Source organism: Hyperolius riggenbachi, chromosome 2 (assembly GCF_040937935.1).
Source record: "Hyperolius riggenbachi isolate aHypRig1 chromosome 2, aHypRig1.pri, whole genome shotgun sequence".
NCBI classification, from domain to species: domain Eukaryota; kingdom Metazoa; phylum Chordata; class Amphibia; order Anura; family Hyperoliidae; genus Hyperolius; species Hyperolius riggenbachi.
Genome location: NC_090647.1, coordinates 494,656,964 through 494,675,476, shown reverse-complemented (window position 1 = coordinate 494,675,476; position 18,513 = coordinate 494,656,964).

Genomic DNA, 18,513 nt, shown 5'->3' with positions numbered 1-18,513 from the left:
GGGGCTCTTCTCCACCTCCGATGGGCGGTGGAGGTGGAGGCCGCGATTTCCTGGGTGGGGGGTTCATGGTGGAATCTGGGAGTCCCCTTTAAAAAGGGGTCCCCCAGATGCCCACCTCCCTCCCAGGAGAAATGAGTATAGAGGTACTTGTAGTACCCCTTACCCATTTCCTTTAAGAGTTAAAAGTAAATAAACACACAAACACATAGAAAAAGTATTTTAATTGAACAAAAAACATAACCACGAAAAAAGTCCTTTAATATTCTTAATTAACCATTAATACTTACCTGTCCCTTTAAATAAATGATCCCACGCAATATCCTCGGAAATGTTCTATCAGTTACAATGTAACAAAGTTATTACAATATAACAACTTTGTTACATTGTAACTACGCCGCACCCGACGTCACTCACCGCCGCCGCCGCCGCCGCGTCTGCGCTGCAGGACCCGACAGAGCTCTGAGCTATAGCTCAGAGCTCTCGAAAGCATCTTTGTATTTGGGCTCCAAGGAGCCCCATTGGTCCTTAGCAGACCAATGGGGTTCCTTCTGATTTGAAGGAACCCCATTGGTCTGCTAAGGACCAATGGGGCTCCTCGGAGCCCAAATACAAAGATGCTTCTCAGAGCTCTGAGCTATATAGCTCAGAGCTCTGTCGGGTCCGTGCAGGACGCTAAGTCCCCGCCGGCTCCTCTGCCCTCCCCGCCTCTCCCACATGTCACCCACATGTCACCCACATGTGGGTGACATGTGGGTGGCAGATGTGGGCGGGGTGGACAGCGGGAGCTGCGGGGACTTAGCGTCCTGCACGGACGCGTATGCGGTGGCTGAGCGGCGAGTGGCGTCGGGTGCGGCGTAGTTACAATGTAACAAAGTTGTTACATAATAACTTTGTTACATTGTAACTGATAGAACATTTCCGAGGATATTGCGTGGGATCATTTATTTAAAGGGACAGGTAAGTATTAATGGTTAATTAAGAATATTAAAGGACTTTTTTCGTGGTTATGTTTTTTGTTCAATTAAAATACTTTTTCTATGTGTTTGTGTGTTTATTTACTTTTAACTCTTAAAGGAAATGGGTAAGGGGTACTACAAGTACCTCTATACTCATTTCTCCTGGGAGGGGGGTGGGTATCTGGGGGACCCCTTTTTAAAGGGGACTCCCAGATTCCACCATGAACCCCCCACCCAGGAAATCGCGGCCTCCACCTCCACCGCCCATCGGAGGTGGAGAAGAGCCCCTTGTCCTTGGATTGGACAAGGGCTCGGAGGGGGAGGGGAAAGCTTGGCTGCCCCTCCCCTTCCGAGACCCCCCAATCCATGGACCATGCGGGCTGGTATAGTCAGGGTGCGGAGCCCTACGCGGCCGGTGCTTCGCATTCTGGCTATCCCAGCCTGCATGGGGGACAACAACAACAAACAACAACAACAACAACAACAAATAACATTTGTAAAGCGCTTTTCTCCCGTGGGACTCAAAGCGCATAAGCATGGCTCCGACCATCGTGGTACAGGGGAAGAATTTTATAAATCTGGAAATGCCAGGCTAAACAGGTGGCTTTTCAGTCTGGATTTGAATAGCTCCAGGGATGGTGCTGTCTTTACTGGGTGTGGTAGGGAGTTCCAAAGAGTAGGGGCAGCATGACAGAAGGCTCTGTCTCCAGATTTTTTGAGGTGCACTCTGGGAGTGACCAAGTTTATAGAACTTGCTGATCTGAGGTTGTGAGAGGTGTGGTGCAGCTTCAGCAAGTCCTTCATGTATCCAGGGCCCAGATTGTGCAGGGATTTGAATGTCAGCAGTCCAATCTTGAAGAGTATTCTCCATTCTACTGGTAGCCAGTGCAGTGAGCGAAGGATCGGTGTAATGTGACAGTGGCGAGGCTGGTTTGTTAGCAATCTGGCAGCAGCATTCTGCACTAATTGCAGGCGACGCAAGTCTTTTTTGGGGAGGCCAGCATAAAGGGCATTGCAGTAGTCCAGCCGTGATGTGATGAAGGCGTGGACTAGGGTTTGAAGATCCTCTGGGGGAATCAGATGTTTAATCTTTGCAATGTTCTTCAGATGAAAGAAGGAAGATTTAACTACAGATGAAATTTGGTTTCTGAAACTCAATTCCCCATCGATTAGTACGCCAAGGCTGCGCACAAGGTTGGAGCTGTTTATGTCTGAATTCCCAATCCTGATTGGTGTTGCTTTAGGATAGAGCTGTTTTGATGGCGAGCACTGGCTTTGGACAAACAGGACCTCAGTTTTGTCAGCATTCAGTTTCAACCAGTTATCATTCATCCATGCCTGAAGCTCAGCTAAGCAAGAGTTTATTTTTGGGGTAGGGTCTGTTCCACCAGGTTTGAAGGACAGGTATAGCTGTGTGTCATCGGCGTAGCAGTGGTACGTCAGGCCATGTCGTTGGATAAGTGTACCGAGTGGCAACATGTAGATTGCAAACAGCAGAGGGGATAGGATTGATCCTTGTGGCACTCCGAATTGTAGAGGTGCAGGTTTGGACATTATAGGTCCTAGGGATACTCTCTGTGTTCTGTCAGTCAGGAATGATCTGAACCACTGGAGGACTGATCCACTGATGCCACAGTACTCCTGCAGTCTGTTAAGCAGGATTTCATGGTCAACTGTATCAAAAGCAGCTGAGAGATCCAACAGGATTAGGATGGAGCATTCCCCTCTGTCCCTTGCCATGAGCAGATCGTTGCAGACTTGGATGAGGGCTGTTTCACAGCTGTGGTGTTTCTTAAAGCCAGATTGTAGAGGGTCCAGGATGTTGTTTACTGACAGCCTGGTTTCAAGTTGCAGATAGACAGCCTTTTCAATAACTTTACCTAAGAAGGGGAGGTTGGAGACAGGTCTGTAGCTGCTCATAGCATCTGGATCCATGGAAGGTTTTTTGAGAAGGGGCTTGATGATTCCTTCTTTTAGAGAGGTAGGAAACCTCCCTGCTTGCAGAGAGCAATTTACTATTTTGTGAAATGCTGGACCAAGCAGGTCAGGGCATTTCAGCATATGTTTAGTTGGTCCAGGGTCCAGGTCACAGGTTGTCTGGTGGAGACGACAGAGGGTGTCTGAGATCTCTTCCTCACTAATACTTTTGAAATCAGTCCAGGGTGTTAGGTTGTTTTTGCAGCTATTTCCATTAGTTGCATGAGTCTTGGGTGCTGTGGACTGAATGAGAGACCGAATAGAAGATACTTTGTCAGCAAAGTAGCAGGCAAATTTCTCACATAGCTCCTTTGAGGGAGTTATAGTGGGTTTTAGACAGGATGGATTACATAGTCTATCAACTGTGCGGAATAGTTGGGCTGGTCTGTTGGCGGCCTTTGCGATCTCCTGTGATAGGTAGGAGGATTTTTTCTTGGTGATCGCATTTTGGTAGCTTTCCCGGTGAGAGACAAGGGTGTGTTTATCTTTTGAATTCTGAGATTTTCGCCACTTCCTTTCTAGTCTGCGCACTTCTTTCTTTAGGTCCTTTAGTGAGCTGTCAAACCACCGTGCATGGTGAAGTGGTGTAGATCGTTTGATGCGAACTGGAGCGAGGGCGTCATAGGCAGATGACACTGCATGGTTGTAAATCAGGACCATGGAGTCTGGGTCTGCGCAATGATTGGTTAATGCGTCGAAGTTGAGGATATTCTGAACGTGCTGGGGTGAGACATCTTTCAGTGAACGGTATTTTATGAGTTCTTTCCCTCTGTGTTTTATCGCTGGTGCTGTCAGAGAGAAGTGGATGGTGTGGTGGTCTGACCATACCACTGGGTTTATATCCATGTGTGATATTAAAAGTCCGGAATGAAATATAAGATCCAGGGTGTGCCCTTTCGTATGGGTGGGGAGGTTGATAGCCTGAGAGAAACCCAGGGGTTAAAGAGGTCTGGGAGGGGGGACCCCACGTCGTTTTTTTTTTATATTTCCCACACTCAGAACGAAGTAAGTAAAACTCTTCCCACTTGGGGGAATCTATGAAAATAATACACTATTGTTACCTGTGCAAAAAAAACTGACATTTTCCGCATTTAAAAGACATTTTCGCCCTTGAAACTTAAAAATCGATTTTCTCAAAAACTATAAGGTCTTTTTGAAAAAAAAAAATTTCCTCTTATTCCCACTGATCCCCTTAATATACCCTGGGAATTTGGTGTTCCTAAACTTTAAGCAGGCTTTGCTATTAACCGTTAAATTCGGCGGGTTTTTAAATGTTTACATTTTTCCTTTGAAACTTTAACATCGATTTTCTCAAAAACTATAAGGTCTTTTTGAAAAAAAATTTTTTCCTCTTATTCCTCCTGATCTCCTTAATATATTCTCCAAATTTGAGGCTCTTAGCATTTAAGGGGGCTTTGCTATTAACCCTTAAAGTCGGCGGCTTTTTTATATTATACGGAGCGTTACGGTTTAACGCGAAATTACGGTAGCGTTTAATGCGAAATTACGGCATGATACGACTGTAATGCGAAAATTACGCTTACGCGAAATTTCGCGAAATCCTTCTTCATTACGATTATGTACTTACGGCCATAATCGTAATTACACTAATTACGCGAAATTTCGCAAAATCGTAATTAGGTCATTACGCTCATCTCTGAGCGCCGTACTGTGGGATGTGTGTTCATGCTCTAAAGCTCCACTTTTTCTATGCATTTAATAGAACATTATATTAAACAGTTATGCATAAAAACTAAAAAAAAGAAAAAAAAAGTTGTGCCAAAAAATTATAAAGTAAAATAAATAATGGAGCAATCCATGGATCCTCATTTCCTGCTGAGTGACATTCCGATACCTGCATTGCTTGTAACTGCTGGGGGAGCAGCCACAGAGGGGCCCAGGGGCGTAACTACAAGGGAGCAGTTCCTGTGACCGCAAGGAGTCCCAGAGCAGTAAAGGGACCCCAACTACAACTTCACTCTCTCTGATAAAGAGGTTCATTCATCCTTCAGATCAGGTGTTTTGTGGCTACACTTGTTATGGGTGTGAAGATTATGATGTCCATAGTTAGTTTACGTCCTTTGCAAGATGAGACTCCATGCTGTGAGGGTCACCAGGGATAGGCAAGGGAAATGGTGTAAACATTGGAGGGTCCTGTCAAAGTTTTTCTGGGGGGGGGGGGGGGGGGCGTGATTTGTACTTACACCAAGTTATTATAGAAAAGGGGAGACATGGTGGCCACACTCAGAGGCGTATCTAGAGGGATGCAGGCATGGCTCATGCCATGGGCGCCCTAGCACCATGGGCGCCATGCCTGCCCCTGTGCTGCAACGCCATGCCTGTCTCCGTGCTGCACCACCGTGTGCTGCTCCCCCAAGCCTGCGCCTCATGCTTGCCCCTTTGTCGCACCACCATGCCTGCTCCTGTGCTGCACCGCAATGCCTGCCCCCATGCCTTTCCCTCAGTCAGACCTCAGATCAGATTAATTCTGTTATTTGGGGAACATGGCTATTTAATTAATGTATGTAATCCCAAGCCAAAAACCACAGGCAACCATAACACATTTACGCAAGAAAGGATGCTGTGTTTAGAGCTGAAGGGCTCTATAAGGGGTGTGGGGGCGCAATTTCAGTGTCTGCCACGGGCTCTATATTACCCAGATACGCCCTGGCCACACTTGTTGTTTGGGCCCTGGCAGATGGTCCAACTGGCTGTGGGGGTCACAAAGGGGGGAGGGGATCTAAACATGGAAGGTGGACCCATCAAAGTTTTGCAGTGAGGTGGGCAGGGGCATAACAGCAAATCATGCCCCTCTCCAGTAAAATTGCTAAACTCTGATGGCCCCTTCCCTACAGTCACACCTCTTTTCCTCCAGGGGACCCCTGCAGTCTGACACCTATCAACCTGAGTTCAAAATAAGCAGTAGAGAAGCGCAGAGAAATAATAACTCTCTGTTTCCTGCATTGCCAGTCTGCACAAAATCACATCAGGTGCTGGGAGGGGCTACATAAAAAGAGGCGTGGCTCCATGGGACAGAGTATGGAAAATGTACTGTATAGCTCACTTTAAGGGAGTAACTACAGATGACACCCCCACCCCTCCCCACAACTGTCGATTATCCAATCTTCTGATATCAAGTAGGAGAGGGTCCTGGAATTTTTTCCTTCCCTCCTCCACCCCTCCCAGGCACCACTGGTCATCGCTGCGCAACCCCCCTTCGACAGCCCCACAGATAGGAGTGGTGGTAGTGCTAGGGCTTACTTCTGCCAGCGTTGGGTCCCTCCTGCGCTCCTACCGCTAGGTTTATTCTGCCTTGCTCTCAGTCTGAGTTTCCATGCTCATCACAAGGCAGAGGAGACCTAGTGGCTGCAGCTGGAGTGCAGCCGGAACTCAACGTTGGAGGAGGTAAGCCCAAACACTAATGCCGCTCTGATCTGTGGGTCTGTCAAAGGGAGTTTGTGCAGCAGCGACCAGAGGTGCCTGAGGGGAGGGGGAACGTGGTGGAGGAGGGAAGGAAGAAGTCCCAGGGCCCTCTCTCAATGCCCCCTGTGAATCTAACATAAAACTGCTTTGTGCTCCCTGCGTACGGTGACATTACCGACGTTTAGAACATATGGCCTTAGGTAATAAGAGCTTTGGAACCTCCATAGTAAGGTTTCTGAAAAAAACATTAATAACAGATACATTCATCCCCAGCACTAAGGACCTTATTAAAGATACGTTCTTGCCGTAGGTCATGCATGTGACTCATAGAGCTGATAATTGACTAACTTTTCAGCAGCTACTGCTCTTTTCTGCTGGGACTCAGATGAGAGAAGAGATGAATGAAGATGTAATGGGGCCCTAGGCAATTGTTGTCCTTTTGGTAAGCTGAAATGGAGAAAGGTCAAAGAAAGTGGCAGTCGGGCCTCTTGACACCCAACAGGCCCCAAGCACCTGCCTAGGTTGCCTGGTGGATGATCCTGCTCTGGATGAGAGTGCAAACTTTTGAGACTCTAGAAACTTAGAGTTGTCGCTATTTGAACTTTCGAGCTTAAAGAGAACCTGTACTGAGTAAAATTATTTAAAATAAACACATGAGGTAACTTCAAATGAACATTACATAGTTGCCATCAGTTCCTCTCAGATGCTCACCATTTTCTTCTGACAATGATCCCTTGCAGTTCTGACAACATTTTGTCAGAACTGAAATATATCAGTTGCTGTCAGTTATATATCAGTTGCTGTCAGTTACAGCTGAGAGGAGAACTGATGTGTCCATGTTTCCCTATGGCTCAAGTGGGCGATGTTACAGTTTAACTGTGTGCTGACCAGGAAGCTGTTATGGGGTAATAGCCAATTTCAAAATGGAGGACGGAGAATTCCATTAATCACAGTGGACAAACAGGACACAGGAGAGGAGAAAGAGATTGATGAATAGACTACACAGCAGGTAAGTATGACTCGTGTATGGTTATTTTGACTTTTAATTTTCAGTACAGGTTTTCTTTAAGCTTAGCACGGCGCTCTTTACACAAGGAACTAGAAAGTCTGTTTCCCAGCATCCTTTGCATCAAGAAATCATTGCCTGGCTGCTGGGAAAATGAACACCATAGCACTCTAAGGGACTGTGGAAGGCCGCAGTAACTGCCGGAGCAGCCGGCCATGCGAAGTAGGTCTAAATTAGGCACTCCCACTAAAGATTTACATTCTTCAAGTGGCCAGGGATGACTGGTTCTCTTTAGGATGCAGTGTAAAGAACTGGGATGGGAGTTTTCTCTAACCAAAGAGAGACAGAGAAAGCCTGGGGGTTTTCATTCGTTCATTGGCCAACATTAACTATTTCATCAATCACTCCGTCCTTTGGAGCGTGCTGCTGTGTTCCAAACATAATTGGGTGGGTAACGAGGGGCGATCCGCAAAGCAGTGTGCTGACGCCGAGGTAGATGTTTTTTGCCTGCAGACGGTCTTTAAAGTCTGATTGATTTCATGCTGGAGCTAATATGAGTGATGATATTGATTGTCAACACAAATTTTTCAGAGCGCCTAATTAAGGTCCGCCCCCTCCCTGTGCATTAATCTCATCTAATTGTTACATAATGGCTGCTGGGATTCAGGCGGCTGATGTTGGTACCTCTTCTTGTAATGGAATTGAGAACACAGTAACTTTTTTTTTGTAGTTGCTTAGCAACAGCATAGGCTGTATTAACTCTTTCAAGCTTGCCTGATTAGGCAGCCTAAAGCGTGGTGACGTACAGAGCCAATCGGGTTTGGCCTATCGGATGATGAGAGGTGAGAGGTGAGTGAAGGATGACCGTTGGTCAGTTATTGTGTCTCCTGAAATGCTCAAAATGGGGCTGATTTATTAAGACAAGCGCAGAGAAAACAGGGATAAAAGAAGAGCAGTTGCCAAGAGCAGCCAATCAGGTTTCAGTTACTAATAGCAATAATGATTCTGATTGGATGTTCCACTTCTCTTTTCATCGGTATAAATGCATCTGTACAGTGGTAGTCAAACAATACTGGTTTTCAGACAAATGTTATTTGTTTAGAGACTGAACCTCTGCTTAACATCTTTGTTAGGTTTTATGGCATTTATACATACATAAAAATAAAATGTCTTCCTGATGAATAATGCAATAACTTAAATTTGACCTAAAGTTAAAAATAAAAAAAAGTTGAACTTACTTGGGGCTTCTTGGAGCCCCCTGCAGTCATCCTGTGCCTGCGCCATCCTTCTGAGACCCTCCGGCCAGCGCTGGTGACCCCCTGAAAGCTGGTTGGCCATGCGCCTCCTCTATGTGTCCCTGTGCACGGCAGTGTTCTGCACATGTGTAGTATGGGGAAATTGCTACTGTGCAATTAGGGTGTGTGCGGCTCAGGGCTGCACATGCACAGTAGCCTCCAACTGGCCACGGCCAGCCAGCTTTCAGGAGGTCGACTCACCGCTGCTTCCTGGAGGGTGGTGGAAGAACGGCGGGCAGTAATGTACTTCCTGTCCTGCAGGGCGTAACAGGGCAAGGTGAGCCAAAGAGCATGCAGGGGGACAGCGATATGCATATGACGCTGTCAGAGTACTACAATTACAATGGTGAGGCGTATTATTATTATTATTATTATTTAGTATTTATATAGCGCCGACATATTACGCAGCGCTGTACAGTGTATATATATATATATATATATATATATATCTTGTCACTAACTGTCCCTCAAAGGAGCTCACAATCTAATCCCTACCATTGCCATATGCCTATATTATGTAGTGTAAGTACTGTAGTCTAGGGACAATTTTAGGGGGAGCCAATCAACTTATCCGTATGTTTTTGGAATGTGGGAGGAAACCGGAGTGCCCGGAGGAAACCCACGCAGACACGGAGAGAACATACAAACTCTTTGCAGATAGTACCCTGGCTGGGATTCGAACCAGGGACCCAGTGCTGCAAGGCGAGAGAGCTAACCACTACGCCACCGTGCGTAAAACCCCCATTAAGGCTTCTGATAGGCTTCATTCACAATGGAGTGTTTTACTAACAATTTCAAAGGGGAAGGGGGGCACCTGGCTACTTAAAGGACACCCGAGGCGAAAATAAACTAATGAAATAAACAATTGTATCTATCTTGCTTCTCCTAAAAATGAACGAACTTCTCAAGATATTCCACAGTTTTATTTTATGTTTAAATCTACTTTTTAAGTTTTAATTGTTTTATTGTTTTTGCTCAATGACACATTCATTGAAGTATGCCAGAGCTAAAATCTATGAACTATTGACCCTTTTTTTTATCTCTTTCCTGCTCTCAGAAGCCATTTTCTGCTAGGAAAGTGTTTTATAGTTGGAATTTCTTATCAGTGAGGGTCACACTGTAGTCACTTCCTGTCTGAGTCAGGACTGAGTCAGCCACTTACATACCTGATATTTAACTCTTTCAATCAGAGAGAAAGAAAAAAAGGAACACAGCATAGTTATTAGTGTGTGTGTGTGTGTACATACCCATGTCTACCTCATCATGTCACATGTCACCTCGGGTATCCTTTAAAGTGAAAGGGTCATCTGGTTATTTATTCTGATGGATGATCTGGCTTCCTGAAAGGGTGGGGGCATCTGGATACTTATATTGGGGAAGTCATTTGGCCCCCTGTACTGAAGGGGGTGGGGAACATCTGGCTGCCTAATACAGATATCTGGGGGCACATGGTAACTTGTTTAATCTTGAGGCAACTTGCTGTTTTATTCTGTTGAGGCCCCTGACTACTAAATTCTTTTGTCTGAAGACATGTGACTGCTTAACTATTTTATCTGGATACCTGTGACTACTTAAAGGACTCACAAGATGAGATTAAAAAGCAATTTTTACTTACCTGGGGTTACTTACCTTTGATTTGAAAGGGTTAACAGAGCATTGTCTTCTTTACAAATAAAGCAGACAAGTCCAATGCAGCCTACAGCTCTACAGAGAAGTAAATAGAGCTAGTGTTACTGCTGTTTTTTTTCCTTTAAGGCCTCTTTCACACCAAGACGTTGCGTTTTAGGGGACGCTAAGGTCGCATAACGTGCCCCTAACGCAACGCATGGTGGTGTTGAACAGAGGCGGGACAAGGTCTTCCAGCACCCAAGGCTGAGACACCAAAGTGCACCCCTCCATCCCTCCCACCCCAGCCATCACACACTGATTGCTATTAGACTAAGAGGCGCCACAAGGCCCACAACCTCCCCAACACCTTAATATCGAGTTATCTGGCTTGCAGTCACTGCCATGTATCCCCTTTTTCTTATTCCTTTCTGCTTCAAACACAATTAGGAATGACAGCTGAATGAATTCTGCGCCCCCTCCTACACTGCGCCCAGAGGCTGGAGCCTCTCCAGCCTATGCCTCGGCCCGGCCCTGGTGTTGAAGTTGGACGTCAGATTGAGCCGCGTTATGAGGCTCTTGGTGCTATCCTGGGAAGTCCGGATCTTTTCAATGATTTGGGTTCGAATCGGATCATTGAAAAGATTCGGATCTTTGAACCGAATCTTTGAATCATTTTACTAGGGAAGCAGGAAGCAGGGGTGCAGCAGAGTGAGAGGTGCAGGAGAATGAAGGCACATTGAGGGTGCTAATGGGGAAGGGAGAGATGCAGCAGGAAGATTGTGCTTGTGCACAGAAGCTGCAGTTCTTGTTTCTTCCAGACATCCACTGTGAACCGAATCGTTCATTGTGATGATCCGGATGATTCGACTCACAAAAAAAGATCCGAATCGTTCATGATCTGGACAACACTACAGTGCAGTGAATATTAATTAGCCATGTGGCTAGGAACAATAGCAGACTCTTCCCTTACTGAGCATGTGCAAACAGTCTAACGCAGCTAAAACCACCTATAACGCACAGCATGCTGCACTTTCTTTGAACGTCCAGCGTTACACTGTAAACAGCCCATTGTTTTTTCATTACTGTGAGTTGGGCTGCGTTACAGGCTGCTCTAACGTGCGCCTGTAACGTCCCACTGTGAAAGCAGCCTAAAGCTTATTATGCTGTTGCTTATCTTTTAGATCAGAGAGGAAGTTCTGAGTTTAAAGGACATCCATGATGATAACCAATTGTATCTATCCTCCTCCTAAAAAATTATCTTTTTTTTTAACTGTTTCATTGTCTCCGTCCAATCATACCTTTATTGAGAGCTCAAATCTATGAACTATTGACACTTTTTATCTCTTTTGTACTTTCAGAAGCCATTTACTGACAAGAAGGTGTTCTATGGCTGTAATTACTTATCAGTGAGGGTCATGCTATAGGACAGAAACTGTCATCTGCATACCTGATGTTTAACTTCACGGGTGGCCAGCAGGGACCACCGGAGTTGCGACGAGAGACTCAGAAGACATCTAGGGGTTGGAAGAAGCTTCAGGTAAGTAAAAATTGCTTTTTACTCTCACCTCGTGAGTCCTTTAAGCAGAGAGGGGAGGGGAGATGGAAAACACAGAGAAAACCACCCTGTGTCCACCTTGTGTGTGTTTATACAGAACAGACCGTTTAACCACCTGAGCGGTCTGGACGAGCTGAGCTCGTCCAACACCGCCGGAGGTCGCCGCTCAGGCCCTGCTGGGCCGATTTTAATCAAATAAAAAGCAGCACACGCAGCCGGCACTTTGCCAGCCGCGTGTGCTGCCTGATCGCCGCCGCTCTGCGGCGATTCGCCGCGAGCAGCGGCGAAAGAGGGTCCCCCCAGCCGCCTGAGCCCAGCGTAGCCGGAACAAAAAGTTCCGGCCAGCGCTAAGGGCTGGATCGGAGGCGGCTGACGTCAGGACGTCGGCTGACGTCGATGACGTCACTCCGCTCGTCGCTATGGCGACGATATAAGCAAAACAAGGAAGGCCGCTTATTGCGGCCTTCCTTGTTTATTCTGGGCGCCGGAGGCGATCGGAAGATCGCCTCCGGAGCGCCCTCTAGTGGGCTTTCATGCAGCCAACTTTCAGTTGGCTGCATGAAATAGTTTTTTTTTTATTCAAAAAAAACCCTCCCGCAGCCACCCTGGCGATATAATCAGAACGCCAGGGTGGTTAATTCACCCTTCTCAGCAAGTAATCAGCAAGTGTAATTTGAGCTGTCAACTGTCTGCTGAGTCTGCTGAGTTGTGAGCTAATATGTAAATATAGGAGGTTAACTCTTTCTGTGTTCCCAGCAAACCAGGAATTATCCAAATTGTCACAACCCCAACGCAAAGTCTGCAGCACATCACTGCATGATCCATGCCTGCCGCGCGGATTATGCGGTAATACAAGTCAATAGGTGACGCAGTAGGTGTTCACAATAGGAGCATGGTGCAATGTGGCGTGCTTGCAGGGTCCAACAGGAATCTCAATGATGGACTTTCTGCCCAGAAGGAAGTACATCACTTGCCTGGGGGGCGCTATGCATATGGCCGTGGGTTGTTTCACACTATGCAAATTGCATTGTGATGTGATGCTATACAATCACAATGCAAGATAGCTGAAAACTCGCAGTGCAATGTAACATTGTGCGACCATGCAGTGAGGCATACTGTACAATGAATGTATTCTTCACTGCCACTGTAACCACAAGCGTTATCTAGTAAACCCACTGCATGCTGTGCCTTATCCTGATGGAATGAGCCGCACCAAAATCATTGTGCTAGCCCCATAGGAATATCAATCCATCGCTTTGTAATGTTAAGATATGGTCCACTGCGACGCAACGCAACAGACACGGGAGCCTAAGTGTTTGTAAACGTCGGACTTAAAGTGAGCATGTCAAGTAAAAGTTTTGTAATCTAGTTACCTAACAGTAGAAAACTCACAAAGATGCTTTGCTAATTGCAATACTGACAATGTGGTATATATGATAATTTGTGATTGCTTTTATGTGGGAAAACCAAACGCCCACTCAAGAAGCATGTTTATGAACATATTTATGGAATAAAAAAAACAAAAAACATACTACTGTATATATCCATCTGGTGGTGGAACAGCTAAAGAATGAATGCCCTTGGAGTCATGCAGTACAGCCTTCCACTGTACTGCACAAGGTTCCCCCTCACCAGTGTACTGCATAAGGTTCCCCCGCACCACTGTACTGCATACGGTTCCCCCTCACCACTGTACTGCATGAGGTTCCCCCTCACCACTGTACTGCATGAGGTTCCCCCCACCACTGTACTGCATGAGGTTCCCCCCACCACTGTACTGCATGAGGTTCCCCCCACCACTGTACTGCACGAGGTTCCCCCCACCACTGTACTGCACGAGGTTCCCCCCACCACTGTACTGCATGAGGTTCCCCCCACCACTGTACTGCACGAGGTTCCCCCCACCACTGTACTGCATGAGGTTCCCCCCACCACTGTACTGCATGAGGTTCCCCTCACCACTGTACTGAACGAGGTTCCCCCCACCACTGTACTGCATGAGGTTCCCCCCACCACTGTACTGCATGAGGTTCCCCCCACCACTGTACTGCACGAGGTTCCCCCCACCACTGTACTGCATGAGGTTCCCCCCACCACTGTACTGCATGAGGTTCCCCCCGCCACTGTACTGCACTAGGTTCCCCCCACCACTGTACTGCATGAGGTTCCCCCTCACCACTGCACTGCATGAGGTTCCCCCCACCACTGTACTGCATAAGGTTCCCCCTCACCACTGTACTGCATACGGTTCCCCCTCACCACTGTACTGCATGAGGTTCCCCCTCACCACTGTACTGCATGAGGTTCCCCCCACCACTGTACTGCACTAGGTTCCCCTCACCACTGCACTGCATGAGGTTCCCCCCACCACTGTACTGCATAAGGTTCCCCCTCACCACTGTACTGCATACGGTTCCCCCTCACCACTGTACTGCATGAGGTTCCCCCTCACCACTGTACTGCATGAGGTTCCCCCCACCACTGTACTGCACTAGGTTCCCCCCACCACTGTACTGCATGAGGTTCCCCCTCACCACTGCACTGCATGAGGTTCCCCCCACCACTGTACTGCATGAGGTTCCCCCCACCATTGTACTGCATGAGGTTCCCCCCACCATTGTACTGCATGAGGTTCCCCCTCACCACTGTACTGCATGAGGTTCCCCCTCACCACTGTACTGCATGAGGTTCCCCCACCACTGTACTGCATAAGGTTCTCCCCCACCACTGTACTGCATGAGGTTCCCCCTCACCACTGTACTGCATGAGGTTCCCCCACCACTGTACTGCATAAGGTTCTCCCCCACCACTGTACTGCATGAGGTTCCCCCTCACCACTGTACTGCATGAGGTTCTCCCCCACCACTGTACTGCATGAGGTTCCCCCTCACCACTGTACTGCATGAGGTTCTCCCCCACCACTGTACTGCATGAGGTTCCCCCTCACCACTGTACTGCATGAGGTTCTCCCCCACCACTGTACTGCTTGAGGTTCCCCTCACCACTGTACTGCATAAGGTTCCCCCCACCACTGTACTGCATGAGGTGCCCCCTAGCACTGTACTGCATGAGATCCCCCCACTACTGTACTGCATAGGGTTCCCCCTTACCACTGTACTTCATGAGGTTCCCCCCACCCAGTGGCGTAGCTAAGGAGCTGTGGGTCCCCGATGCAAGTTTCACAATGGGGCCCCCCAAGCACTCTATACATAACAATTGATACGGCGCACAAAAATCTGTAAATGATTGAGCTACAACAGATTTTCTTTTACAATCATCAACTACTTTCAATACAACACCTTTTTATCACAGTACCATTCACTGAGGCATAGGGGCTTGGGCAGGGACAGGTCTAGTGAGCAATTCAATTCCTATACAGTCTCAGTCCAGGACAATTTGAACTGTTTGGTGGAGATACAATTTAGAACAATAACGGACAAAGCAGATTATGATAGCACAGCCAAAAATGGGCACCTGCTAAATAGCAAGCGCCGGGGCCACCCGCTACCATTATTTAGTGTACGGCCCCGACGCCCAATATTTAGCGGCCACCCATTTTTGGCCACGGGGGGTTATTAGTTGTTTGGGATGAGGTGGGTTATTAGTTGCCCGGGGGGAGGGTTGTGTTAGAGAAGGGAGAGGTTAGGTCATAGTCAAATATCGGCAAATATTGCCAATATATTTCACTATATCAACCAGGTTGTAGAATATTGGTCAATTTATCAATATTCTGCTACCGCAATGAAATTGTTATTTACCAATTTCTTTCAGTTTAACGCTTCACCCAAATTAGCATGCTGCTTTTTCATATGTATGCCTAACGGATTAGCCTTTCTTCTGGTGTCACTCATTGACAGTCCTCTTTTATTACATTGCTGCATATGGCCAAAGCATGAAGAAAAATAAATCTTCTTGTTAACTTTGCTCGTGAAAATGCGACATATGGAACAGGATAAAAACATGTCCAAATATACTCTTTAACACTGTAGCACAGTAACACCACATGTATATGTGTTATTCAGTGACTGGGTGCAGGATGGGGTCAAGAAACAGATTAATGGATGCTCAACTATTTTTACTCTCAATAAAAAAAATTAACTGGAAAAAGATTCTAAATTGCTTAAAATGCTACAGGAAAAAATAAACAAATTAAATAGAAAGTCTTTACATAATGGATACCCTGCATTAACATCTTGAGGACCACAGGCTTATACCCCCCTAGGGACCAGGCAATTTTTTACAACTCAGCATTCTGTAGCTTTAACAGTTTATTGCTCGGCCATACAACTTAGCACCCAAATGAATCTTACTTCCTTTTCTTCCCCCTAACAGGTCTTTCTTTTGGAGGTCACTGATTGCTGCTGCTCCTTTTTTTTTAATTAATGTAAATAAAAGCATTTTTTTTTTGTTTTCTTTCTCCCTTTCCCCTTTCCCACCTAAATTCTCCCTACACTACGATCCATACACTGCACTACAGGCTGATGCCTATGTATGTGTTTAGATTGTGAGGCCATCAGAGGGACAGTTAAGTGACAGGGCTGTCCCTTGTACAGCGCTGCTCTAGATCACACTGCTGTACATATAAATAAATGCTGTTTTACTTTCCCCAACAGCCTGCCAGCTCAGATTGCGGCTGGCAGGTTGATCACGGATCCCCGCTGTGTATTAGTATTCCTTGCTAATCCCCGCCTCCAGGACCTGAAGCTAATTGGTGGTCCTTGGGGAGCCACTCTGCGACCGCCCATCTGCGTTTTCCCCAAGGAAAGTGTCCATCACCCTAAAACATTGTTTCTGTGATTTGGGTGGAGCTGAGAAAGGTTGGATAGCCTTTCAGTTTTTTGTTATTGCTGTCTGTGTTCCTGCTTCCCTCTTTATTGGTGCAAAGCTGGTAAAGATCACCTCTGTATGTTCTTTGAGTAATTGTAACCATCAATAGACTGTTCTCCTCCCCAGCCTACACCCCTATGATACTGCAGCTGTCCTTAGCAAGTCTTGGTGCTCCATACCAATTGTTATGTATAGAGCACTTGAGAGGGCCCAAAGTAAAATTCGCACTGGGGCCCAGAGCTCCTAAGCTATGCTACTGGCCACGTGGTACAGCCACGACATTCACGGTAATGTCAGACACTGCTAAAATTATCAAATTGGAGGTTTTATTTTTACTTCTTTATTTTTTTTTTTGCCTGGTCTGTGTTCCTTTGCTGAACTGTGCCAAACTGTGCTGTGCCAATATGATTGTGGGAATTTTTTTTATTTTTTAGCTACAGTAACAAGTTATCTCAAGATGCAAATAACAGAAATTTCCCACTTCAGATAAGATAAGGACACTATGACCTGCACTGACGATTCAGCGTGCCAATGGAAAAGGCATAAAGCGGTTTACATTATCCCAGTAACATTGCTGTGATTGATAAACTGCTTGCATTCTGAAAATAGGGTTGAAACACATGGTAGCCACACATGGGTGCAATCTGGTGAGGCAATTTCTGGACAGTTGTATCACATCTTTAGCAGAAAACATGCCCAGATGAGGTCTTCCTGCAATCTACCAGTGATGGGTGTTGTTGTGCTCATTGTGGACTTAATGCTTTTCTTACACTTTCTACATCAGATATAGTACACTCTATGAGTAAGCATCACTATCTGATGTGAAATGCGTTAGGCTCTTGCTCCATTATGTGCCTATTGTTGATTTACCGAGTCAGCATATCCCGAGTTTGGATCCTCTTCTCGGATCCCTGCTCCTTAGTGCGGTGCAAGCTGATGCCGTACAGTGTATCCGTACTATACTCTGAGGAGTTTCTCTCATTCATGAATGAAGCCAGATTATCACATGTAATTTGCAACTCCTGCATGTGATAATTAACAGCACAGCTCTTGATCTGTTAGGTTCACTGGACTGAATCACAGTGTGGCACTTTTCTCCTCCGCCGGCAGATCATAACAGGGTATTAATTTTAGCTTCTTTAATTTATTTTTGTAGCTATTTAGAGACCTCTGGATGGGCCAAAATTTCCTAAAGTTTAACTGTACTTATCAAGTACAGTTTTCCAGATTGCCCCCCCTTAGCCTTCTAGAAGCCCAACCAGACCCATGCTACCTGCTCCCTCCTCATCTCAGGTCATGTGATCTAAAAGTGTGACTCCTCCATCCAGCCAGTAGGTGATGCTGTTAAGTAGGAAGCTGACAGCCTTTCTAACCATTGCAATGGAGAAGCTTTCTTCTTTATAGTGCAAAGTAGGCCCAACAGCCAGAACCGAGCTGTGGTACTTGATTTAACCACTTAATGACAAGCTGACTTATAAAAACATCCTGCTAGAGCCTCTTAATGGCTCCAGGACTCCAGACAGTGCTGCTGCTGTGCGTGTGCACATGCGTGCGTGCATGCACATGCGTGCTCCCGCGTGTGCAGGTACATTCCTGTGCACGTGCACGTAACAAAAAAGTGAAAAAAAAAGCACCAAAGAAAAAATACACCTTTATTTCCAAATACTATATTCTCACCATACTTTGTACTAGGGACATAATTAAAATCTTGTAACCAGGACAAATAGGCAGATAAAATGTTTGGGTTTTATGTACATTAGCAGTGTTTATATTAACCCCCCTGGCGGTATAAAAAATTCCGCCAGGAGGGAGCGCAGCAGTTTTTTTATTTATTTTTTTCTTATATCATGTAATGAGCCCAGGGCT